The sequence below is a fragment of the Cervus canadensis genome, chromosome 24 (assembly GCF_019320065.1).
Source record: "Cervus canadensis isolate Bull #8, Minnesota chromosome 24, ASM1932006v1, whole genome shotgun sequence".
Classification (NCBI taxonomy): Eukaryota; Metazoa; Chordata; class Mammalia; order Artiodactyla; family Cervidae; genus Cervus; species Cervus canadensis.
The window spans coordinates 13,918,884-13,946,049 of NC_057409.1; the positions used below are offsets into that span (position 1 = coordinate 13,918,884).

The 27,166-nt window shown below is 44.0% G+C and overlaps 1 pseudogene; it reads left to right on the plus strand.

The window, feature by feature from the left end:
* LOC122426778 overlaps positions 1–26,424 on the plus strand; it is a 37,944-nt pseudogene extending 11,520 nt beyond the window's left edge.
* Positions 26,425–27,166: the final 742 nt, after the last annotated feature.

The window sequence follows — 27,166 nt, forward strand, 5'->3', positions numbered from 1 at the left end:
TAAATGTATATCTTTATAGGAATCTGCCCAGCCACAATGACCTTTCTGTAAGAACTGGCGCCTACCCACAAACTAGACTAACAGCCATGTTAGTACTGAACCCTGCCCTCCAACTATACAACTGGTTGGACCAGAAGTAGATGTGTATTGCAGCATAATCAGATCAGATTCTCTCTCCTGGGGATTTGGGTTTAGGAGTGAAGAGATCCTAATTCTGTCTGAACTACATGCTTAAACTGAGGGGATATAAAGTTGGGAGCTGGGAGAAAGTCACATTCATGGGGGAGCAGAGAAACTGATCTACTCAAGAAGAATGAGGTTGACTCACATGGGAAGAGAGGCCGTGACCTCTCTGAGAAATAGAGAGAGAACAGAAGAGACAGAAGAGTTGCTTCCTCTTCTCTCATGAGACTAATTACTTCTCCTTTTAGGTTCCAAGAGATTTCTCTGTGTTCATATAATTCTCTCTTCCACCATTACCCTCCCTGCTTTTTCTAAAACTTAAAATAGCTTTAGTGGTTTGTGTGTGTGGGGGGGGGGGGGCATTGTTTTTCCTTATACCTAAAATGTTTTTTAGGCAACCATCTTAGGAACAAGTCTGCAGTCAAGGTGTCCTGTTTGCTAGACTGATAAAGTCCCTTCACTAGGCTTCCTAATCAAGACACCTACACATTCAATTATCAGCTGTGTAACCTTGGCCAGAACACAGGGATTCACTGAACTGGCTTCCTCCTCTGTAAAATAGGAATAATAATGCCTACCCTACCAGGTAGTTTAGACTGAAGGAGATAAGGTGGAAAGAAGATTTTGCTTAGCACAGTGCTGGGCACCAAGAAGCCATGTAATCATTTTGTGCCAAATGCTAGAGGGGTTGGGTCCAAGCCTAGAACCAGGCCACTAAAAGGTGCCAGCTGGAGAAGACTGTTTTTTTTTTTTTTGAGAAGACTCTTGGACTGCGAGGAGATCAAACCAGTCAATCCGAAAGGAAATCAATGCTGAGTATGTGTTGGAAGGACTGATGCTGAAGCTCCAGCACTTTGGCCACCTGATGCGAAGAGCCAACTCACTGGAAAAGACCCTGATGCTGGGAAAGATTGAAGGCAAAAGGAGAGGGGGGCAGCAGAGGGTGAGATGGTTAGATAGCATCCCCGGCTCAGTGCACATGAGATAGTGAAAGACAGGGGCATGCTGCAGTCCATGGGGTCACAAAGGGTCAGACACGACTTAGCGACTCAACAACGACAACAAGGACTACACGAGGAAGTTTAAGGGAACAAACCTCCTTCCCATCAGCACCCTTTTCATCATGTGTACCCAATTTTCAAAAGCATTGAGGAGGCAAAGAGTTTCTTTATTTTTTAAATGCCAGCTCTGAGGACTTCCTTGGTGGTCCAGTGGTTAAGGATCTGCCTTGCAATGCAGGGGACTTGAGTTTAATCCCTGATCGGGGAACTAGGATCCCACGTGCTGAGGAGCACCTCAGCCCACACGTCATAAGTACCGAGCACGCCACAACTAGAGAGTCCAAGTGCTGCAACGGAAGATCCTGCGTGCTGCAACTAAGGCCTGACAGAGTGGAATTAATTTTTTTTTTTTAAAGGGTATATAAATGCCTGTTCTGGAACTCTATTCCAATGATATAATTCAGACAAAAAATACATTTGCATAAGAATACTCATTGCAGTAGTGTTTATATTGGAAAAAAAATTGGAAATGACTGACATGTTCAACACTGTGTTTTGTTTAATAGATGGTAGTACACATATACAACAGAATATTATAAAGACTAGAAGAACAAAAGACACAATCTTTTTAAATTAAAATAAACATGGAGTAGTTTGCCAAATATTCTAATGTAAAATGCAAAATGCGAACGTTTAAGGTAAAAGCACAATATTTCAAAGAAGTTTCTCCTGCTCATCCCAGCATCACACTCACTGTCTCACACACCACTCGCCCAGCAATGCATTCATCTTCTCTGCCTTTGGGGTAACTTGGGTGGGAAAACTGAAGAAGCATTTATGTAAGTTCAAGTCCTGAGGCCTCTAACATTTGAGGTATTGACAAAGATGGATGTTCACATCATTTTCTGAGCTTAAAAAAAAGCAGGTTACAAAAATATTGCTGACAATGTGAACAATGATTATCCCGGGCCATGGGATTTCAGGTTTTTTTTTCTTCTTTGTATTGTCATATATTGTTTGATATGTACATAATGTGTGTACATTATATTGATATTTATGAGAAAAAATGAAGCTAGTTTCATAAGGGAAGGGAGTTACCTTGATTTTATTTTCTCCTCTATTGTCCTCAACACATATTCTACCAGATTACCTCTAATATGCCTTCCTTCTTCATGCACAAGGTGACGTACCTGGCTGCCCGGTTCTGTGGAGCTGCTCCAGACAAGCTCCTTGTTCGGGGAGGGGAACCTTCCATGAGCCTGGCAGAAACGCTAGGCAGCTCACTACTGCCCTCTCCTGGTCAGAACAGGGAAGTTCTGATCTAGCTAAACAGCACATCGGTCACATCGCGATTGGCCAAGGTCATCCCAGAATCGCGACTTTGGGCTACCCTTGCAGTCATCATTGTGCTGCACATCACCACTTGCTCTAGCATTGGAACAGAACGTCTCCTGGGAACCCCTGGCTTGGCGTGGACAGCACTGTCCTGATGGGTTTGCAGTCATTACATTCAGCCTCCCTTAGCCCAGGTCATGGCCTGTTTGAGTGATGAGCAAATGATGAAGAATTTTCCTGCCCACTAAAGAGCAGTGATGGTCTGGAGTTTAGGTTCAAGAAAGTAGAAGGCAGGGTTGAAAGAAGATAAATGCAATCATCCCAATTATAAAAGCTCTTGGGACTTCCCTGGGGGTCCAGGGGTTAAGACTCTGAACTTCCACGGCAGGGGGTGAAGGTTCCATCCCTGGCTGGGGAACTAAGATCTCACATGCCATGTGGTGTGGCCAAAATAAATAAATAAAGCTCTTGTTCTTATATAGTTCTAATTACTTTTCAAGTTTTTGTCAAAGCAGCTTGATATATACAAATAAATTCATACAAGGATGTTTGTTGCAGAATTGTTGGCAACAGCACAAAACTGCAAACAATCTAAATAGCGCTCGCATTTGGACAAAATGGAATAATATGCAGCTGTTAAAAAGAATGAGGTAGATCTATATGTGCCACTGTGAAATGATCTCCAAGATTCACTGTTAAGTTAAAAAAAAAAAAAACAAGCATGATATGTAACTGTCAATAACTATAAATGTGTTGTGTCTTAAATAAGGATCTGTATAACAGTACACATTTCTATTTAGATATGTATAGAATACATTGGAAGGAACACTAGAAATTAATAATAATAATGACTATCTCTGGAGATGGCAAAAAGAAAGAGAACTAATCTCAGTTCAGTTCAGTTCAGCTGCTCAGTCATGTCGGACTCTTTGCGACCCCATGGACTGCAGCATGCCAGGCCTCCCTGTCCATCACCAACTCCTGGAGTTTACTCAAACCCATGTCCATTGAGTCAGTGATGCCATCCAACCATCTCATCTTCTGTCAACCCCTTCTCCTCCCGTCTTCAATCTTTCCCAGCATCAAGGTCTTTTCAAATGAGTCAGCTCTTTGCATCAGGTGGCCGAAGTATTGAAGTTTCAGCTTCAGCATCAGTCCTTCCAATGAACACCCAGGACTGATCTCCTTTAGGATGGACTGGTTGGATCTCCTTGCAGTCCAAGGGACTCTCAAGAGTCTTCTCCTACACCATAGTTCAAAAGCATCAGTTCTTCAGTGCTCAGCTTTCTTTATAGTCCAACTCTCAAATCCATACATTACTGGAAAAATCATAGCCTTGACTAGACGGACCTTTGTTGACAAAGAAATGCCCCTGCTTTTTCATTACTGTCTAGGTTGGTCATAGCTTTTTTCCCAAGGAACAAGCATCTTTTAGTTTTCGTGGCTGCAGTCACCATCTGCTGTGATTTTGGAGCCCAAGAAAATAAATCTCTCACTGTTTCCATTGTTTCCCCATCTATTTGCCATGAAGTGTTGGGACCGGATGCCATGATCTTAGTTTTCTGAATGTTGAGTTTTGGGTTTTTTTTTTTAATGTTGAGTTTTAAACCAACATTTTCAGTCTTCTCTTTCACTTTCATCAAGAGGCTCTTTAGTTCTTCTTTGCTTTCTGCCATAAAGATGGTGTCATCTGTGTATCTGAGGTTATTGATATTTCCCTCGGCAACCTTGATTCCAGCTTGTCCTTCATCCAGCCTGGTATTTCTCATGATATACTCTGCATATAAGGAATCCACACACACACACACAAAACTATTAGAACTAGTAAGTGAGTTTGGCTAGGATATACACAAAAATCAGTTGAATTTCTATACAGTATGTCTTAGTCCATTCAGGCTGCTATCATACCATAGATTGGGTGCCTTAAAAACAACAGAAATTTATTTTTAACAGTTCTGGAAGCTGGAAGTCTGAGACCAGGGTGTCAGCATGGTCATGTTCTGCTGAGGATCCTCTTCTGGGTTGCAGACAGCTGTCTTCTCTGGGGCCCCTTTTATAATAAGTCCTCTAATCCCATTCATTGGGTTCACTCTCATGATCATAGCATCTCCCAAAGGCCATTGTCACATTTGGGATTAGAACTTCAATGAATGAACTTTGTGGGGACACAAATATTCAGCCCATAATAACTAGCAATGAACTATCTGAAAATGAAATTGAAAAAGTAAATTTATTTACAATGGCATCAAGAAGAATAATATACTTAGGAATAAATTTAACAAAAGGAATACAAGATTCATACACTGAAAACTACAAAAGATTGTTGGAAAAAGAAGAGATTAAAGGAAGAGCCAAAAGATACCTAGGACTTAAATGGGAAGAAGTCTGTTCATGGATTGGAATGAACAGATGGGATTCTGGGGAGTAAGATGATAATGGTCCCCAAACTAATCTACAGTTTCAGTGCAATGCCTATCAAAATCTCAGCTGGCTTTTTTGCAAAAATTGACAAGCTGATGCTAAAATTTATATGGAAATGCAAATGACACAGAATAGTCAAAACAATCTTAGGGGGAATATTTCAAGCTTCTTAACATAGCTAAAATAATCAATGTGTGATACTGGCATAAGAATAAAAAATAAGATGAGACTTCCCTGGTAGTCCAGTGGCTAAGACTCTGCACTCTCAATGCAGGGACCCAGGTTTGATCCAGGGAACTAGATCCCACATACCACAGTTAAAGACACTGCAACAAAGATAAAAGATCTCGAGCATTGCAACTAAGACCCAGTGCAGCCAAATAAATAAATATTTTTAAAAAATAAGATTCAGTTTAGTTCAGTCACTCAGTCATGTCCGACTCTTTGTGACCCCATGGACTGCAGCACTCCAGGCTTCCCTGCCCATCACCAACTCCTGGAGCTTGTTCAAACTCATGTCCATCGAGTTGGTGATGCCATCCGACCATCTTATCCTCTGTCGTCCCCTTCTCCTGTTCAGTCTTTCCCAGCGTCAGGGAATGAAATAGAAATGAGAGTCTCAAAATAAATCTCTACATTTATGTTCAATTAATTTTAGACAAGAGTGCAAAGGAAACAATTGGATATCCACAGGCAAAAGGACAAAGCTGGATCCCTACTCATACCATATAAACAATTTAATTCAAAATATATTATAGACCTAAATGTTAAAGCTAAAACCACAAAACTCTTAGAAGAAGATATAGCAGCAAATCTTTGTAACATTGTATTAGGCAATAGTTTCCTAGATGTGACACCAAAAGGACAAGCAGCAAAAGAAAAAAAACAGATAAACAGGGCTTTGTAAATATTGAAAATCTTTTGCTTCAAAGGATAATGGAGCAATGAAAATCTTCTGGAACTAGAGTGTGGTGATGATAGCACAATTGTGTGAATATACTAAAAATCACTGTGCTTTATACTTAAAAGTGAACTTTGTTGTATGTGAATTATGAGAAAGGTGCAAACATAATTGTGGTTTCGGACTGTGAATTTTAAATCTAGGCTCAAACTAGGCTCAAACATCTTTATTAATCAAAATAAGAACCATTGCAATCAGCACACTTTTGCCAACAAGAAATAAGTTTGTTTATTCCTGTAGCGTAAAAATCTGTGCTTCGGGATTCAACAAACTCTTGGAAAGCATTTTCTGCCTCCTGCTGGTTGTGGAAGCATTTTCCCTGCAAAAAGTTGCTTGAAGAAGTGGTAGTCTGTTGGTGAGAGGTCAGGTGAATATGGCAGATGGGGCAAAATTTTGTAGCCCAATTCTTTCAACCTTTGAAGCATTGGTTTTGCAACGTGTGGTCAGGCAGAGTCATGGAGAAGAATTGGGCCCATTCTATTGACCAGTGCTGGCTGCAGGCACTGCAGTTTTCAGCACATCCCATCAATATGTTGAGCATACTTCTTAGATGTAATGGTTCCACAGGGATTCAGAAGACTGTAGTGGATCAGACCAGGAGCAGACCACCAGTGACCATGACCTTTTTTTGGTGCAAGTTTGGCTTTGGAAAGTGCTTTGGAGCTTCTTCTCTGTCCAGCCACTAGCTGGTCATTGCTGGTTATCTTGTAAAATTCACTTTTTGTTGAACATCACAATCCAATCAAAAAATGATTCGCTGTTGTTGCAAAGGATAAGAGAAGATGACACTTCAAAACGACGATTTATTTGATTTGCAGTCAGCTCATGAGGCACCCATTTATCAGTTTTTTCACTTTTCCAATTTGCTTCAAATGCCAAATGACCAGAGAATGGTCAATGTTGAGTTCCTCAGCAGCTTCTCCTGTAGTTGTAAGAGGGTCAGCGTCTATGATTGCTCTCAATTGGTCCTTGTCCAATTCTGATGGCTTGCCACTACACTCCTCATCTCCAAGGCTCTTGTCTCCTTTGCAAAACTTCTTGAACCACCACTGCACTATACGTTCATTAGCAGTTCCTGGGCCAAAAGTGTTGCTGATGTTGTGAGTTGTCTCTGCTACTTTATGACCCTTTTTGAACTCAAATAAGAAAATCACTCAAATTTACTTTTTGTCTAACATCATTTCCATAGTGTAAAATAAATATAAAATACACATAATAAGGGAAATCACTCTGTCATGTCCGACTCTTTGCGACCCCATGGACTGTAGTCCACCAGGTTCCTCCATCCATGGAATTTTCCAGGCAAGAGTACTGGAGTGGGTTGCCATTTCCTTCTCCAGGGGATCTTCCTGACTCAGGGATCGAACCTGGGTCTCTCACACTGCAGGCAGATGCTTTTACCGTCTGAGCCCCCAGGGAAGCCCACATAACTCATTAGCAAAAAAAACATAAAGTGACGGACTTCCCTGGTGGTCTAGTGGTTAAGATTCCATGCTTTCAGTGCAAAGGGCGCAGGTTTGATCCCTGGTCAGGGACACAATCCCTGGTCAGATCCCATATGCCATGGTGCAACTAAGCGTGTGCTCCTTAACAATGACTTGACTCAGCTAATAATATATAAATAAATAAATATTTTTAAAAAATATAAAGTGAGAAATGAGCATTAAAATGATATATAACATAACCATATTTAAGAACATATTCCAATATCAAATGGTAAAGTTCAACAGTGCAAAACCACAATTAGTTTTGCACCCACCTAATATATGGCAATAAAGCTATTGTTTTTAAAAAAAGGACTTCATGATTATTAAATGGGAAACACTCATAATTTCCTCCTGATGTTTTCCTTCTGTGGGCAAGGCATTCACTGATACAATAATCCTGTTTTCTCTCTGCCTCCAACTCATTCTTCCCCTAAAGCAGAGAAATGACTCAATAGATCTGAGTTCGGGATAAAGAACTGTTACGTGTAGTTCTGCACACTCCTTTCCTCCTGGATTTCCAGGAGGCATTCTGCATGCTTCTCTATATCTATGTCTCTACAGCATCAGGCACTGCCACTGAATGGGTGATTAATTTGGACTAATTCTGGGGTTAGATTAGGAAGCAAACCTATCTACAGACATAAGCCACTATATCCAACAGCAGTTTTATCAATAATAAAACTACCTTAGTCTCTGTATTTCTTATTTCTTTATCTTATTTATCAAATGGTTCAGAATGTTTTTAGGTGGGTGCTATTTATTAATCCCCAAGAACCCCCGCAGCACTGGGGCCCTGGTGTGAATATCATCAAATAACTACTTGTGAGGACTTTTCTGGCAGTTCAGTGATTGAGACTCCACGCTTTCAACATAGGAGGTGTGGGCTCAATCCCTGGCCAGGGAACTAAGATCCCACATTCTGTGTAGCACAGCCAAAAAAAAAAAAAGAAAAATGATTTGTATATCACAAAGACACTGAGTTTGGAGAGGTAGTGTGGAACAATGGGATGAGTCAACAGACCTCATTTTTCCTTCATTCACACATTTATTCAACAAATAATTAGCAAGCCCCTCATATGTGCCAGGCACTGCTAAAGGAGCTAGAGAGTCAGTTTTGAAGAATAGTAACCTAACTCCTGCTATAAAGGAGCATACATTTTAGTGAGAAGACTGATAATAAACCAGAGCATATTAATATATTATCTTAGATGGTGATAAGTCCTAAGAAGAAAAAAATAACATTGGAAAGATGAATAGGAAATATCAGGAGAGGGTGTGAAATTTTAGGGAGAATGTCCAGGAAAAGCCTCACAAGCAGATGGCATTGGAACAAAGACCTGAAGGAGATCCAGAAGCTAGTCATGTGTATATTTGGGGGAAGAGATTTTCCAGGCAGAGCAAACAGATATGCAAAGACTCTGAAGTAATGGGGAGGAGGAGACTGGAACATGAGGTCTGAGAAGTCTCAGGAAGCCAGCTCAGATAACACCTTGTGGCTCAGAGTACAGACTTTGGCTTTTACTCATGACTTTAACCGCTGAAGGTTTTCGAGCAGAGAGGTGACATTTGAATCTGTTGAGAATAGATTACAGAGGGCAAAGGCAAAAGCAAGAAAATCAGCTAGGAGGCTGTTACAGTAATGATGATGATGGCTTGGACCAGAAAAGGAGCAGTGGAGAGAGTGAGAAAAGGGTCAACTCTGCAGGTATTTTGAAGGTAGAGCTGACCAAGTGTGTTGATAGCCTGGAGTTAGGGTGTATGAGAGAGAGAAATTAAGGATAATTCAAGGTTGATGTCCTGAACAACTAAAAGATGCCGTTGCAATTAATTGATCAGGGGTTAGGGGAATGGACCAGGAACTCAATCCTGGGCATGTTAAATTTCAGATGCCCATTGGACATTCAAGAGGATATGTTAAATACACAGTTGGATACACAAGTCTGGAGTTCAAAAGAGACGTCCAAGCTACTCATTGGCTTATCATTTAGCCACTTGCTAGCCTCGTGACCTTAGACAAGTCATCTATCTTAGAGCTACATGCTCCTCTTCTGTAAAATAAAGATAAAAACAGTGGCTCTAACACAAGGTTGTTGTGAGAATCAAATGTGATGATCTGTGAAATAACTGGTTCACAGGAGGCTTTGAATAAATTATCGCTATTATTAAGTTCAATTAAACATGCATTTAGTTGCTGGAAACACAAACAATGAAAGATACAGTCCCTGCCCTCAATCCCAATGGAGAAAACTTGGTCAAAGTTTTCAACAGTCTTTAAGGTAACAATAATAATTTGGGAGAAACATTGGGTCCTGGCACCTAACAGAAAAAAGAGAAGAAAGGAAGAGTCAAAGATGATGGACAACTAGGGACTTCCCTGATTGTCCAGTGTCTAAGACTCCGTGCTCGCAATGCAGGGGGCCTGGGTTTGATTCTTGGTCAGAGAACTAGATCCCAACATGCCACAACTAAAAAGATCCTGCATGTCACAACCAAGATCAAAGATCCCTCAGGCTGCACCTAAGACCTGGTACAGCCAAATAAATAAATAAACAAACTCTGGTCCCATCACTTCATGGCAAATAGATGGGAAAACAGTGGAAACAGTTTCTTTCTCTGGGCTCCAAAATCACTGCAGATGGTGACTGCAGCCATGAAATGAAAAGACGCTTACTCCTTGGAAGGAAAGTTATGACCAACCTAGACAGCATATTAAAAAGCAGGGACATTACTTTGTCAACAAAGGCCCATCTAGCCAAGGCTATGGTTTTTCCAGTGGTCATGTAGGGATGTGAGAGTTGGACTATAAAGAAAACTGAGCGCCGAAGAATTGATGCTTTTGAACTGTGGTGTTGGAGAAGACTCTTGAGAGTCCCTTGGACTGCAAGGAGATCCAACCAGTCCGTCCTAAAGGAGATCAGTCCTGGGTGTTCATTGGAAGGACTGCTGTTGAAGTGGAAATTCCAATACTTTGGCCACCTGATGAGAAGAGATGACTCATTTGAAAAGACCCTGATGCTGGGAAAGGTTTAGGGCAGGAGGAGAAGGGGATGACAGAGGATGAGATGGTTGGATGGCATCACTGACTCAATGGACGTGGGTTTGGGTGAACTCCAGGATTTGGTGATGGACAGGGAGGCCTGGCGTGCTGAGGTTCATGGGGTCGCAAAGAGTCTAACACGACTGAGTGACTAAACTGAACTGAAACAAATGTTTAAAAATTTTTTAAAAAGCAAAGATAATTGACAACTAACACCAGGATGAAACAACCCGGAGAACTAGAGGGAAAACCAGAATTTATATGTGGTCCTCACATTAGCTTGCTGTGAAGCTTTGGACTCATCAACTCTCAATCTCTCTCACTTCCCCAAAGGGTAAACCCCAGTTCCCCTGAGATGTTTAAAAGTGACCAAAGATGCTCAGGGGAAAAACACAGATGCTATAACACTAATCACATCACTTCCCTCAGGCCTATTTTCCCTTTCCTCTGATCAAGCCCTGTCTCCCCATGAAGACTTCTCCAATCTCCTGTGAGCCCCGAACCTGGTTTTTCTCAGCTTCTAGGCAGCAGGGTAAATAGCTCAGAGACTCTGAATGACATTGAAGACCCTGGCACACAGCAGAGGTGCTTGAATCAAAACGAAGAGGAAAGTCAGGAGCATAAGGGAAGAGAAGGTATCACTGAATTCATACCGGGCAGGGGTTATGCTAAGTCTTCTCATGGCTGAGAAAGTTGTTGCAAGGATTAAATATGAACTCACATTATTAGAACATTGGGCCAGGGCCTGGCACATAGTAAGAGCATAATAAACGTTGGCTGTATCATTTTTATTGCATCTATTTTAATCCTCACAACAACCTTGCAAGCTTAGTCCTCACAACTTTACAAGCTGGGCTCTAAACTAAGAGGCAGGGACTTCCCAGGCAATCCAGTGCTTAAGAATTTGCCTTCCAATGCAAGGGATGCGGGTTCGATCACTGGTCAGGGAGCTAAGATCCCACACGCCATGGGGCAACTAAACCCTCACGCCGCAACTACTGAGCCCACATGCGCTGCAGTGAAGATCTCATATGTCATAATGAAGATCCAGTGCAGCCAAAAATAAAAACAAAATAAGAGGCTATGCTGTGCTTAGTCACTCAGTCATGTCAGACTCTTTGCGACCCTATGGACTACAGCCCGCCAGGCTCCTCTGTCTGTGGGGCATCTCCAGGCAAGAATACTGGAGAAGGTTGCCACGCCCTCCTCCAGGGGATCTTCCCAACTCAGGGATCAAACCCAGGTCTCCTGCATTGCAGGCAGATTCTTTACCGACTGAGTTACCAGGGTATAATAGTACATGCTCTTGGGTCAGACAAATCTGGGCTCAAGTTCCATCTCTGCCACATCTAGGCTTTTGGAATCCTGGGAAAGTTGTTTTATCTTTCTGTAAAGAGGAGGAAATAATGGTCCTTACTAAACAAAGATTCATCTAAAACCCTTAGTGTAGGGCCTGACACACAGTAACTGCTCAAGAATCACTAGATATTCTTAGTACTCTTGGAGGAGAGGACATAAAAGTTCCAGAGGTTAGGTTACTTACCCAAATTCAAACAGCCAAGTAGAATAGATTCTTGTGGTTTTGTCTTGCTCAACATCCATACCTCCTCTTTATGTTAGAGTACCTTCACTCTTTGGAGAACCACCTTCCCCCACCCTTAGGCCTTGTGATTTGGGTGGAGTTGACACCTCTATTTCAAGCTCTCAGTGAGAATGTGTGACTCAGATCTGGCCATTTGCTTATCCCATCTTCCTGGTCACAGCAATTGGTTCAGGAGTGAACTTGTGGCACTTCCCTGGTGGTCCAGTGGCTAAGATTCCACACTCCCAATGCAGGGGGCCTGGGTTCAATTCCTGGTCAGGGAACTAGATCCCACATGCCACAACTAAGAGTTCGAATAACACAACTAAAAAAAAAAAAAAAAAATCCCAATGCCACATCAAAGACAGAAGATCCCGTGTGCCAAAACCAAGACCTGGCACCACCAAATAAATTTATATATATATATATATATATATATTAAAAAGAGTGATCTTGTGACCCATGCAGAGCCAACAAGTATACTGGACCTTTGTTGAATCCATCGGGAAAGATATGAACCTGGCTTTGGACTTGACATTGGGAGGCTATAAGCTTGGATTTGCTGGGGGTTGCCAAGTAAAGAGAATGCCTGAGTGCCATGCAAATCCAAAGGAAACAGAGCTGAAGGATGGAAAGAGACTGAAACCTGCAAACTCTTGAGCTCTTGCCTAAACACTTGAGCAGACACGTCTAAAGTCTGTACCTCAAGCTTCAGGTACATGAAGCAATAATGAGACAAGAATTCACATTCTCTCTCTCTCTCTCTGCCTTAGGACAATGAAAAAATCCTTACTTGGCAAATGCATTAGTCAGGGTCTCAACTGAAAGCAGATGGCACCCTCAAATTAGAATCATTTGAAGAGGGTTTATTTACTATGGTATAGACAGCGTATAGTGAAAATGAAAGTGTTAGTCACTTGGTTGTGTCCGACTCTTTGCGACCCCATGGACTATAACCCGCCAGTCTCCTCTGTCCATGGAATTCTCCAAGCAAGAATACTGGAGTTGGTAGCCATTCCCTTCTCCAGGGATCTTCCCGACCCAGGGATTGAACCTGGGTCTCCTGCATTGCACACAGATTCTTTACCATTTGAGCTACCAGGGAAGCCCAGTGTAAGAAAACCTCAGTGGGAAGCATGGTGACCTGGAGCTAGTAACAACTGAGGAGTTGTCACCACCTCTAGGCCTGAAGGAACAGAGGAGAAAACAGTCCCGGACCCAGGAGAGGGCCTTTGGTAGAAGATCAGTGGCTGTCCATCACAGAGTACTGCTAGCTTGTGGAGGGAGCTGGGGGTGTAAATACCTCTCTCTCCTCTTGCCGGTCATCCACAGACTCCTCATTGAATAGGCCTAGCAAGAAGCCAGAAGGCAAAAGAGCCTGTAGGTGTAGCAAAACCAGGCAGACCCAGAGCAGGATGAGAGATGGATCCAGAGAGGCAGACAGGAGATAGCCCAAAAGCCTGGTCTGGCTGTTTTTCGCATAAAGTCCCATGAAGAACTTTGGAAGCTCAGAGTTTTAGTACTCTCAACATTCCCTGTACAGTGCTCACCTCCCTTCCCTGGAGAAGACCCCCGGGCTGGCACACAGAAGATAGGAATTCTGAGCATCTGGGAAGAAGATGCTAACCTTGCAGAGAAAAGAAGCCCCCAGGCCAGTGGGCCACATGGCCAGAGCCCTGGACTGACCCTCAGGCCCTCACCCCGCCAGCTCCCTTGACCCCATGGAAATCTGTCTGCCAGCCGGTTTGGCCCCAATCTCAGGCACCACAAGGCAGCAGCTCGGTGATTTCCCTTTCTCTCCATAGGAGATGTCTGTTTCCTTCTGCAGCCAAGCCAGAGAAGCTTCTGGGATTCCCCACGACTGGCCGGGGCCCAAGAGGGCCCTGAGGACAGGGCTGAGCTGCATCCAAGTATCTCGTTTTGGCCACACAGACACCTGTTCCCTCTTCTTCCTTTACAAAACAACTCACCCTGATCTTTTCAGCCAAAATAGTTTCCTCCCTACCTTTCAAATCCGGTTTAAGCCTTAGAGTCTCTTCAGAAAGGCTTCCTCATTAACTCTCCTGACTCTACACTCTCCTGCTATTACGACGATGATAACAGAAGGACTTCTGCAGGTACAATAACTAATAATAGCAACTCTTATTTACCAAGTGTTTTCTATGTGCACACCACTGAACTAATTGCCTGTGGAAACCATTTCACTTAATCCTCACGACACCTTGTCAAATAGGTGCTATTGATAATATAGAATATATTTTGAGCTGGCACCCCTCAGATTGGCACCTTAGAAGCAATTACTTTATCCATTTCTACAGAGGAGAAAACTGAGACTCAGAGAGGATTAAATTACTAGTTTAAGTTCACACAAGTAAGCAACAGGCAGAGATGAAACCTAAACCCAGGGATGACCAGTTGCAAAGCCCAAGCTCTTCAAACTGAAATGCTTTCCTGCAGCCCAGCTGTGTGCAATCTCAGAGTTAGGTAGTGGCTGGAGGAGTTCTGAATCTTCTCTCTAACATGTATGTACATGTGCTGGAATCACAGTTGGTGAACCTAACTTCTTATGTACATATAGTGGAAGCAACACTATTCCCCATGTTTTTGCAGCAAACACCACCAGCGCCCCTTTGTGGTTAAATCCATTTGGTCACCACTCCAGCTCTCAAACCCTAATGAGACGCCAAACACTTGAAGATAATTTCATTAGTGATGTCAGAACACATTACAGATGGAATACAGAAAACAAACGAACCCACTAGGAGTTACTGGTAAGTTGCTCACGCTATTAGCCTGCCCCATTTCCCACTGCCAACAAAACATCTTTAGCCACTTGGAAAATTGGCCTTGCTTTCACTTCCTTTGTGAAATGTCTCATGTGGTAATTTTCCCAGAGTGTAAATAAGTCTTTTCAGAGTAATCAATTCATTAACTTCTCACAAAAACACTATAAAGTAAGTCATGTTATCATCTCCATTTTATAGACGGGGCATCTGAGGCTCAGAGAGGTTAAGTCACTTCCTCAAAGTCACACAGCGGGCAAGTGATAATGCTGGGATTTGACTCGCTGAGTCAGCCTTCTGAACTTAGGCATTTAACAACTGCTACTCTGTAGTTTGACATTAAAGCTAAATGAAGATTATGAGAAAATCCATCAAAGCACTAAAAATGAAAAACATGCTATGAAGGATTGTAGAATCTATGTGCTCCAGTAATACAGAGGAGAAATCGTCCACTTAGAATGTGTGGCTGGTTGGATTGATCAGCAAAGGTAATGTGGAGAACAGAGAGCTGAGGAGCAGCCATCAGAGTGTCTATGGGACAGCAGGTAAGCTGAGAGAGCAATCAGGGAATAGACATCCATGGTGGAGGGTGAGCGACCCCTGGACCGACAAGGGGAAACTTGAGGATGGTGCTGGAGCATCATCAGGTGGGAGAAATTGGAAGGAAGGACTAGCAAACTGAGAAAGAGGAGCCCTTCTTTTCCTTCCTTAAACCCCTGTTTGCTAAATTCCTATTCTATGCCAGGCACTGCTGCCTTCACAGAGTTTGCAATCTAATGGGAGAGTGTACTAGTACATTTTCGGTTGCAAGTGACAGAAACCAACTCACCCTGGCTTAAGCAAAGGGGAATTTGTTGGCTCACTTTACTGAAAAGTTGATTGGAAGGGTGGGCCTCAGGCTGGTTGATCCATGGGCTGCAAAATGTCAGTGGAGGCTTCCCTGGTGACTCAGTAGTAAAGAGTCCGCCTGCCAATGCAGGAGACACGGATTCAATCCCTGATCTGGGAAGACCGCATGTGGTATGGAGCAAATAAGCCTGTGGGCCACAAGTATTGAGCCTGTGCTCTAGAGCCTAAGAGCTGCAACTACTGAACCGGCGTCCTGCAAGTACTGAAGCCCTTGCATCCTAGAGCCCGTGCTTTGCAACAGGAGAAGCCACCAGGATAAGAAGTCCACACAACACAACTAAAGAGTAGCCCCTACTTGCTGCAACTTCAGAAAAGCCCGTGCAGCAACGAAGACCCCGCACAGCCAAAAACAGTAAATATTTTTTAATTAAAAAAGTGTCAGTGGGAGTCAATCTCTTCCTACCTTGATCCTGCTCTCCTCTGAGTTTCCTCCATTCTCAGGAAGCTTTTCTCCTTCTGGTGGTGTGATGGCTGTCCCTGGCTCCAGCTTTTCTTCTTAGCCTGTCAGTGCCATCCCTCCTCTAACCCCCGCCCCCAGAAAAGAATCTTTCCCATTTGTTCCAGAGAAAACCCTAAGATTGGCTCTGATCAACTACCTTGATTCCATGCCTAACACTGACCCAGTTATGGAGCTTAAGGATGGAATATGACAACTAGCCAGGCCTGAGGGACAGGCACACCCTTCCGTGCAGCCCTACCCAGACCACACAGACTGAGGACGGCGGGATGGTCCCAGGGAAGACTGGAGTACTAAGAAGCAGGGGATGGCTGCTGAGTAGGCAAGAACAACAGACAGCTGATCCAGGGATTCAGGCAATGATCCTGGTGATTACAACAGCGTGTGATAAATGACATGTGGAAGGAAGTGGCTGGAGGAGCACATAGGAAACACCTAACCCAGAGGAAGTAACTGTAAGCTGAGACCTGAGGAGGTCTCAGGACAAGGAGGGGCATGGAAGGGGTAAGAAGGAAACGGGTTGTGAAGGTTTCTTGAGATATGTGAAACTGTGTGTTGTTTGTTAAAGTCACTTCAGTCATGTTCGACTCTTTGTGACCCTATGGACGGTGTACCCCGCCAGGCTCCTCTGTCCATGGGATTCTCCAGGCAAGAATACTGGAGTGGATTGTAATGCTGTCCTCCAGCAGATCTTTTGGACCCAGGTACTAAACCTGCGTCTCTTACATCTCCTGCGTTGGCAGGCAGGTTCTTTACTGCTAGCGCCACTTGGGAAGCCCATGTGAAACTGCGGTCTGAGCATTAAGAGGGACAGTGCAAGTGAAGATGATTGCCTGGATCATGAACTTGGCTGGAGCAGAAAGGAAGGTAAACTGATTTGGGCCTAAGAGGAGATGAAGATTTCAGTTTGGGATGTTGTTTTTGAGGGGCATGAGGGTCATCCTGTTAGAGATATCAAAGAGTCGGTTGGACATGTGATGTAGGGTTTAGGAGCAGAATCTCTGGAGGCAGCTCCAGGATGGTCACTGAAGTGTGGGTGAGACACTTCTGGCTGAGAAAATCAAGGTTGAACAGACTCATTGAAACAGACAACAGACTTCCCTGGTGGCCAAGTGGTTAAGACTCTGCCTGCCAATGCATAGGACATAGGTTCAATCCCTGGTCCAGAAACTAAGATTCCACATGCCGAGGAGCAACTAAGCCTGTGCTCCCCAACAAGAGAAACCCAAGAACTGCAATTAGCATAGCCCCCACTCACCACAACTAAAGAAAGCCCACACATTGCAATGAAGACCCAGCGCAGTCAAAAATAATAATTTTTTTAAATTTTAAAAGTGTAGCCAAAAATAAAAAAAGAAAGAAAAGGACATCCAAATGGCCAATAAGTACATGAAATCAGCATATGAAAACAATATTATTACTTATTAGAGAAAACACATGAAAAAAATGAGGTATCATTACGTACCTACCAAAATGGATGAAATTAAAGGGACTGAAAGTATCAGCAAGAACGCCGAACTAACAGAACTGCCAATGGGAGTGCAAACTGGCACAACCATTTTGGAAAACTGGCAGTAATTTATTAAAGCAAAACATATGTATCTGCTTTGACCTACCAATTCTACTCACATATATATAGCCAAGAGAAATAAGTGCTTAAGGCCATCCAAACATTTGTAAGAGAACATTTGTAACAGCTTTATTCAGAAGAACAAACCAAATGTCCTTTGTTATATGTTCATTGAATGCAATGCTACACCACACGTAACCAAGAACTTAGTACTGACACAGATGAAGCTTAACAGTTACGTTGAGTGAAAGAAGCCAGACTCTGTGATTTTATTTATAAAAAGCTCAAAAACAGACATAACTAGTTGATGGTGATGGAGGTCATAAAGAGTAGCTTCTATTGGGGAAGGACATGCACCTGAAAGGGGGCCATAGGAGGCTTTCTGGGGTGCTGAAAATGGTTTGTATTTTGATCTGGATGGTGATTATAAAGGTATTTACAGTATAAACATTTATCCAGCTGTTCATTTAAGATTTTTAAGATCTGCACATTTCTACAACATGGAAAACATAGCTAATATTTTATAATAACTCTAAATGGAGTATAACCTTTACAATTGTGAATCACTATATTATACACCTGTAATTTATAATAATATCACACCACAACTATGCTTCAGGGACTTCCCTGGTGGTTCAGAGGTTAAGACTCTGTGCCTCCAATGCAGGGAGGTACAGGTTTGATCCCTGGTGGTGGAATTAAGATCCCACATGCTGTGTGGTGTGGCCAAAAAATAAAAAATTATACTTCAATTAAAAATAAATAAAGTTTTTTATTTATTTTTAATTGAAGGATAATTACAATAGTGTGTTGGTTTCTGCCATACACCATGAAAAGTTTTTTAAAAAGAGATTTGTGCACATTACTGTTTCTATTTCAGGCCTAAAAAACCAGGAGGGAAGCTTAGCCCCCCCTCCAAAACACAAAAGAAATGAAGATAGCACTGATCGGGAGTCTATCGATATTTTACAGTTCGTGATATGAGATGATGTTTCCTAAGACCCAGCTTGATGATGAGATCCCCCAGGGCCAGAAGTCTTTGATTCTGAGCTCTAGTGTTCCAAAGCATCTGTATCAGGCCCACAGCATCCAGGACTCGGCGTCTGCTCAGAGCAGCACACTCCAGCCCCTGAGTGCTCAGCTCAACACTTATTTCTGGCATGTCTGCTCTGTGCCAGGCCCTGTGCTGAGAGATGGGAGTTTGAAGATGAATAAAACACCATCCCTGCACGCTTAAAAACTGCCAACCAAGAGATGAGTGCTCCAGGATGAAGGGTTCTTGCTGCCGCCAACTTATCCATCAGCACACGTAAAATAATAATAGTAACAAACAACTACCATTTATGAACTGCCAGGTGCTTTATGTAACAGATTTCACGCTCCCCCCCTTAATTGCTATTTAAAACCACAACTGCCTGCAGCTACTTTTGTCTGTTAGGGGAGTGGCGTAATTTTTCTCTGGGTATACAGGATCTTTGTTTAGAAAATACTTAATAAGTTGCTTTGGCATGAAGAATGAAACTCCCCGGGGCTAGGCAAGACAAAGGAGCTGAACTGCTTTGCAAATTAGAGTGGGGAAAACGTGGCAGTCGGGCAAGGGAGGGAGGTCTGAAAACAGGAGGAAGGGAGACGTTAGGAAGTATAGTTAGGGAGATCTATGTTGTTTTTGTTTTCCCAGATTCCGTTCCTTAGGATACCACCCCTTTGCCTTCCTAACCTCATACATTCTTCAGCTTTTATCTTTCAAAAATTACTTCCTCATACCACACGCAGCCTTCAAAAGGAATGAGGCAAATCTCTATAGATGTGGGAAAAGGCACAGGATATATTGTGAAATAAGAAAAAGTAACCAGCAGAACAGACGCTTAGTAGAGTCTCATTTTTAAAAAGGAGTTCCAAAGACATATTTACAACTGGCTACACATGGAAAATTCCTACAAAACTACATAACAATGTATTAACAGCTGTTACTACTAGGGATAGTGGTAGGGAATATTCAGAAACTTTTATTTTCAATTTTTACCCTTTTTACCTTCAAGCATTTTATCAAGAGATTTTATCCCTTTTTCAAAATCCTCTTCCTCCAAGCAGCCTTCCCTGACTGCTATAGTCCATCAGGTCCCCAAGGTGTCCTGCCCTCCTCTGTTGTGACATTCAGATCTTTATAGTTCCTGCTCCTTACCTCTCCCACTCCTCTGCCTTCTGCACCCACTGTACTCTGCCCAGCTCCAAACTGACAGGCACCAGAAACTCCTAGCAGACTGCTTGGCATAGCTGTTAACCGAATGAATAAATTCTTCCACCTCCCAAAGAGCTTTTCTCCAACCTGGCTTTGGATCTTCCAGAGAGAGAGGAAGCACACACAGCCCAGCCCCACCTGTGTATGCTGCTCAGGCTCCGCTCATGGTATTCCAGCTAATTCTCTGCCCCGAGCAGGGTGAGATGCCCTCTTTCTTTGTTCTAGAGATAACTGGAAAGGCAGCAGCTCCTGCCCTCTTCAGAGCCTCAGCCTTGAGTGACGCTGAAACGTCCGAGACCAGGGCAAACTGTGAGAAGTGTGAGCAGGTGAGGGAGCCAATTACCGGAACTGGCCAGGGCAGCCTGGCTGACCTCAGCAGGAGCAGGGACGGCTTCCCTTTCCATCTTCCTTTTCTTTCCGGCAGCAGGGGAGGAGGAGACCAAGGCCTAATTGCTTTCACCTTGAGAAAAGTCTGCTGCTGACCATGTGCGGAGAGAATCACTCCATTATACAGCAGGGGCTCCAGATGATACCAGATCAGGAAGGCTGACATTTTCCCTGAGGCCCTCGCTAACGACTAAGGGGAAGAGACATCCTTGGCCTACTGCCCTCCTCCTTGCTCAGGGCCACCAATCACAGTGTCAGCCCATCTCTGACTTTCTTTCTGCCCAGAACCCTGCAGGGAAATTTCTGAGTCTGCCTCCTCCCCACCAAGGCTGCTGTCACTAAGATGGTGCTTTTGCTGGGTTTTGCCCAGGCCAGAGCCAAAGTTCTGGGAGAGAATTAGAGCTGTCTCACAGGCTCCAATGGCCAGGTGGACACCCCTATCAATCTAGCCAGGCTTTACCCACCAAGTTCAGACAGGAAAAGTGATGCCGGCCACTGGGACTGCCAGGGAGCGGCACTGGCCAGCCATGGGTGCCGATTCTGCCCAGACACTCCTAACAATTAAGGCAAAGGATGAACTCTCAAGGCTTCCTCCATCCCTGAGGAAAAGCAAATTCAAAAGCCACACAGTGCTCTCAACACCTGCAGTGAAGCAAGGAATGTGATAAAGAGAAAGCACTGTGGTTCAGGACAGCAGTCTTGAGGTGATGCTATGCAGGGAGTCTGCCACCAGAAGCTCAGCATTTGAATCACTGAAAATCACCCAGGACGTATGTGATAACTGCATATGATACAATGAACAACATAAAATCTAGGAGCACTAGCTAGTCACCTACTGGGGCCCAAGTAGAAGTTTCCTTTAGGAAATTCCTTTTTTTAAGTTTTATTTATTTATTTATGGCTTTGCTGGGTCTTCTTTGGGCTTCCCTGATAGCTCAGCTGGTAAAGAATCTGCCTACAATGCAGGAGACCCCAGTTCAATTCCTGGGTCAGAAAGATTCCGTGGAGAAGGGATAGGCTACCCACTCCAGTATTCTTGGGCTTTCCCTGGTGGCTCAGCTGGTAAAGAATCTGCCTGCAATGTGGGAGACCTGGGTTCGAACCCTGGGTTGGGAAGATCCCCTGGAGAAGGGAAAGGCTACCCACTCCAGTATTCTAGCCTGGAGAATTCCATGGACTGTATAGTCTATGGGGTCGCAAAGAGTCGGACACGACTGAGCGACTTTCACTTTCACTTTGGGTCTTCATTGCTTTGCTTGGGCTTTCTCTAGTTGCAGTGAGCAGGGGCTACTCTTCGTTGTGGTGCACGGGCTTCTCACTTCGGAGGCTTCCCTTGTTGCAGAGCACAAGCTCTAGAGCGCAGGTTTCAGTAGTTGTGGCACACAGGCTTAGTTGCTCCACAGCATGTGGAATCTTCCCAGACCAAGGATTGAACCCGTGTCCCCTGCAAAAGAAGGCAGGTTCTTAACCATTGGACCACCAGGGAAGTCCTCCTTTAAGAAATTCTCAAGGGACTTCCCTGGTGGTCCAGTGGTTAAGACTCCTCGCCTCCATTGCAGGGTTCAATCCCTGGTTGGGGAACTAAGATCCCACATGCCAGGTGATGTAGCCAAAAGAAAGAAATTTCTGAGAGGCAATAGAAGACCACTGCTCCACACATAGGCCACTTCAACCACTTTCTAGCTGTGTGACTCTGGTCATGCTGCTTAACCCCTTTGAGCTTCAATCTCCCCAGCTATAAAATAGGGTTAATAACACCTCCCTTAAAGGGTGTCACAAAATAAAATTAATATACATGATAGTGCCAGAAAGTGCTCACTAAATGGTAGATGTTCATATTATTATTATGGTACCATCATCACACATTCCAGCACAGACACTGCTGAGGTGGAAAGTGGGAAGGTCCTTTAGAAACACACAGACCTGGTTGGAGATCTAGTTCCATTACTTCCAATGTAAGGCCTTGGGAGAGTTAATTCACTTCCTTGAGCTTCAGTCTCCCTCCATAGGTGGCTCAGATGGTAAAGAATCTGCCTGCAATGTAGGAGACCTAAATTTGATCCCTGGGTCAAGAAGATCCCCTAGAGAAGGGAATGGCAACCCACTCCAGTATTTTTGCCTGGAAAATTCCATGGACAGAAGAGCCTGGTGGGCTACAGTCCATTGGGTTGACACAACCGAGTGACTTTCACTTTCACTTTCAAGGCCTTGGGAGAATTAATTCACTTCTTTGAGCTTCAGTCTCTCTCTATAAGAAAGCATGAATAATACAGCCTTGTCAATGGGATGGATAGAGCTCAGCCATCACCTGAGACTGAGCACATAGGTGCTCAAGGAACGTTACCTGCGTGGGTACAGGATCATCACCCTCTTTCCAGCATCCTCTGTCTAGCTTGTTTGGTAGTTTTTACTGAAAGACAAAAACCTGCATATGGTAGTTTAATCACTAAGTTGTGTCCGACTCTTGCGACGCTATGGACTGTAGCCTTCCAGGCTTCTCTGTCCATGGGATTCCCCAGGCAGGAATACTGGAGTTGGTTGCCATTTTCTTCTCCAAGGGATCTTCCTGATCCAGGAATCAAACCCAGGTTTCCTGCATTGCAGGCAGATTCTTTCCCAACTGAGCTACAAGGGAAGCCTGCATATGGATTTTATCGAAGCCAGTGGTCTTTTTCCTGTTGATTCTTCTAGACATATCTATACTGTTTGACCCTGGTGGTCACTTCTGAAGTTTTTGAGACTTCCTGCCTGCCCTCTTAGTTTTCTTGACTCTGACCCCCTGATACTTCTCTCTCTCTCTTTCTTCCCAGGCTCTTCACCCTCCTTACTCGTCTGTCCTTTGCTTTCCACATTCTACCTTCTCTCCCCCGAGAAAGGCCACAACACAGTCACCAAAGCAAGCTCAGTCTATCCTTGATCCTGATCTCAAAGGTATCATTATTCTTCCAGCAACCACAAGTCAAATCCTAGATTCTTTTCTGTTTCCTTTCCTGTCTTTCTGAATCCACTCAGTTGCCAAGCATCTCTATTTTTCCCTTAAAACATTTCTCACATGTACCTCCTTCTTTTCCATCTTTCCTCTTGCCATTCAAAGACTAATACCAACCCAGATCTTATCTAGTTTAAGTGGCTAATTCCAATCTATCCTGAGTATTACAGCTGACCAGAAAAGATCACTTTAATCATACCAGATAGTCTCTTTTCACCACTCTTTCATCTCCACTCAAAATTCTATTAAGGCTGTTTCCTTCCTCCAAAGACACTCAAGGGCTTTCACATCTGATTTTCTACATTTGACTTTCCTTCAGGCCCCAACCCAGATTCTCCACCACATGCATGCCTTCTCCGTGTCTATTTTCTCTCCTTTGCATCTCCAGCCTCCTTGGTCTGGACTGCCATTTCCTGCCCTATTAAAATTCGATCCATTATTTAAGGCCTAGCTCAAACCTCCACTCCTCCCAGAGGCCTTCTCTGCCCACTCCAAGGTGTAGTTATCACCTTCTCTGAGTTTCTCTGATGATGTTGGTGGTGGTCCTTGCGATAGAGCTGTTTGAGGAGTTGGTTGACGCCTACTGGGACACCTGCCTGTGCCTTCAACTCACACTGCAGGGCAGAGTTGGTATCTTGTACACCCACCTGGATGACACAGCATAGTGTCATAGCAATTTGGAGTTGGACAGACATGTCCTCATCTTGACACGTCACTTTCCCACTGGTTGCAAGACCAACCTCTCCCAGACTTCCTCATTTGAAAAATGGCCGTCATGATGGCCTCATAGATTTGTTGTGAAGATTAAATGATAATGTATGCAAATAACTCTGCACAGTGCCTGGCACCCAGGCTACATTCAATAAAAGGTAGAGATTATTATAGTTTCTGGCACCTTTCAGTCTAAGCATTACTTATGCATTTCTACTCATTTGCATAGCCAAATAGTAATTTACATAGACTGTGATATTTTACTATAGGTATTTCTGCTTTCAAAACAGCTCTCCTTTCCCAACTTTCCATTTTTATAAATGGCACCACTGTTCCAAGGCTCCCAGGCTGAAACCTTGGCAGTGTACTCAGCTTTTTCTGCTCTTTCATGGGCCAAACTCCTTGGCACTTAACCATGGGCTGTCTCTAACTGTTCTGAGAATGTCTTAACTCCCTGTTGAAACTGTAAATGCTTTAAGAGCAAGAACTCTGACTTATACTGCCTTGGTATCTATTACACTGGCATAGAGCAGGAACTCAATACATATTTGCTTTCTGACAAGATTCTATCAACAAATTAATTTACAGGGACAGGTGTGAAGGAGATACTACACCAATCTGAAACACCGATCAGATATTCTGTGATTATGTTTTATCCAACACCGCTTCTCCACTCCATGAATTCCTCCTACTCATTAAGGCCCAAGTCAATATTCTTCTTGCTGTTAAGGTCTCCTTGCTGATATCTTCCATAAATATTATCTCCTTTCTTTCTTTCATTTAAACTACTTATTTAATTGCATGAAGTTTTAACCATTTTTTAAAGTAAAAACTAAAAAAAATTGGAGTTCCTTGATGGTCCAGCGGTTAGGACTTGGGGCTTTCACTGCCGTGGTGGGTTCTATCTGTGGATGGGTCATTTTGGGGGGCATGTAACACACATGAAGGGGGGCATCCCACACACAAAGAAAGAACCTGAAAATGATACAGGTATAAAGTAATGATGAAATTTTTTCCTCTTAGTTTTATTTCTCAGAGATAACAACTAGGAACACTCTGGTGGGTATCCCTCCAGATCTTTTTCTGTTGCATTAGAAATTAATATCCTCTACTGCTGCTGCTGCTGCTAAGTCGCTTCAGTCATGTCCGACGCTATGCAACCCCTTAGACGGCAGCCCACCAGGCTCCCCCATCCCTGGGATTCTCCAGGCAAGAATACTGGAGTGGGCTGCCATTTCCGTCTCCAATGCATGAAAGTGAAAAGTGAAAGTGAAGTCGCTCAGTTGTGTCCGACTCTTCGCTACCCCATGGACTGCAGCCCACCAGGCTCCTCTGCCCATGGGATTTTCCAGGCAAGAGTACTGGAGCGGGTTGCCACTGCCTTCTCCATATCCTCTACTAAGACAGGATAAAAATTAAACTTTTAAAAATGATTGTATTTCTCTGAGATTTTACATGCCCCCCAAAATGACCATTTTCTAGGCCATGGGGGAAAGGGATTAAAATAAATCCAAGTCATGAAATAAATGAGTAAAATTCAAATTTGTTCCAGGGCAATTTGACAGTGCCTATCACACTGTACAGTTTGTATACACCTCTGCCTCCCAGCTAGATTTATACCAGAGCAGTAACTGACATCCATTTTTATACTCCCAACACCTATTTTGCACATAGTAAGGATCCAATACATGTTTAGTGAAGAATGACTTAACTGGGGTGAGGGGGCGGAGGGCCCAGCCACAGGCACCACCCTGAGGGCCAGCGTGGCCTGCAGGATGCGCCAGAGCACAAGGACACAGAGAAAGGCAACAGCATCCTGGACAGTCCAGACTCTAGGCTTCTCCCCAGCCCCAGTCACTGGTCTCTCTCAGGGCCCGGGGCAGTGAGGAGCGTGAACCAGCCCGCGGGGCTCTGGCCCAATGCAGGATCCCCCCACGGCCCTGAATCCAGCTTCTCTTTCTCCAACCCCCTGGTCTCCTGCTGTTCGCCAAGGTTATGCCCCCTGGCCTTTGGCGAAGGAGTGGTGTTTGACCCCTTACCACCAGCAGAAGTAAGGTACACATCCTCCATCAAGTACGACTCAGACTGGCACTTCATCGACGACATCTACCTGTCCCTGGGCTTGGCGGTGGCCTCCTGCAGCCAGACCATCTCCTGAACTCCCAGTTGCACGTGGCACATCTACAAGGCGGAGGTGAACTTCGAGCCTGCCTGCTGCCTCAGCACCACCATCCTCTATCTCAAGTACCAAGGTGGTCTACACCACCACCCTTGATGACAACTGCCGCAACACCCTGAAGTGGCACCTGTCCAGCGTGGAGCTCGAAGTCAGGGAGTTCCTGGGCGGTGTTTACCTGTTGGAGGAGAGCTGACTCAAGCTCGCTGAGAGGCCGGCCAGCCTCCTGGTCCAAGTAGGGTTGGGCGAGGCTGCCCTCGGGTATCACTCCAGCCCTGGAAGAGTCTAACCCAGAAAGTGTGTGTTAGTCGCTCAATCGTGTCCAACTCTTTGCGACCCCATGGACTGTAGCCCACCAGGCTCCTCTGTCCATGGGGAGTCTCCAGGCAAGAATACTGGAGTGGGTTGCCGTTCCCTTCTCACCTCTAAGCCCAGCCTGAGGAATAAAAACAAATGTCACAATAACTTCTAATTATTGAGGGAATTTGGTTTTTATAATTTTTCCAATTATTTTTAAAAGGAATGTATCTCCTAGTTTGCTATTAACATAGCTTCCCCCAAGGTGTGTTAGTCACTTAGTCATGTGCGACTCTTTGCTACGCCATGGACTATACAGTCCATGGAATTCTCTAGGTCAGAATACTGGAGTGGGTAGCTGTTCCCTTCTTCAGGGGATCTTCCCAACCCAGTGTTTGAACCTGGGTCTCCTGCATTGCAGGCGTATGCTTTATTGTTTGAGCTATCAGGGAAGCCCTAAGCCTCATGATGAAAAATACAAAAATAGCTAGAGCAAAAGGAAAATGGCCACACTTCGAAATAGGGAGAAGGGGAGAGCTCTTTTTCCATTGGTCAGTTTGTCAGAGAAAGAGCAGAAAAATTATGAGATGGAAAAAATGAACTTGAAGAAATTTCAGCCTCTGGTGTCTTTGCTTCTACAA